Below are 255 nucleotides of genomic sequence, written 5' to 3'. Positions count from 1 at the left end.
TTAAATACTATCATGAAATCAATGAATACATTTCTGTCGCAGAAGTAAAACGTAAACAGAAATATGGTTTCAAAAGTGTGTCCTTTTCACTGAACACTCGCTCTAAGAGGTCAAAGGTACGGTTGATTCCACAGAGATTTTGGAAAAGCTTCGTGGGAGATGCAGTGTCTTGCATTAACAAAATATCTTGCTTGTGCACACTAATATCCGACGTTTTACTTGTTGATGAATATGCATGTAGCCCACAAACACGCT

Source organism: Penaeus monodon, chromosome 25 (genome assembly GCF_015228065.2).
Source record: "Penaeus monodon isolate SGIC_2016 chromosome 25, NSTDA_Pmon_1, whole genome shotgun sequence".
NCBI classification, from domain to species: Eukaryota; Metazoa; Arthropoda; class Malacostraca; order Decapoda; family Penaeidae; genus Penaeus; species Penaeus monodon.
This window is presented reverse-complemented; position numbering follows the sequence as displayed.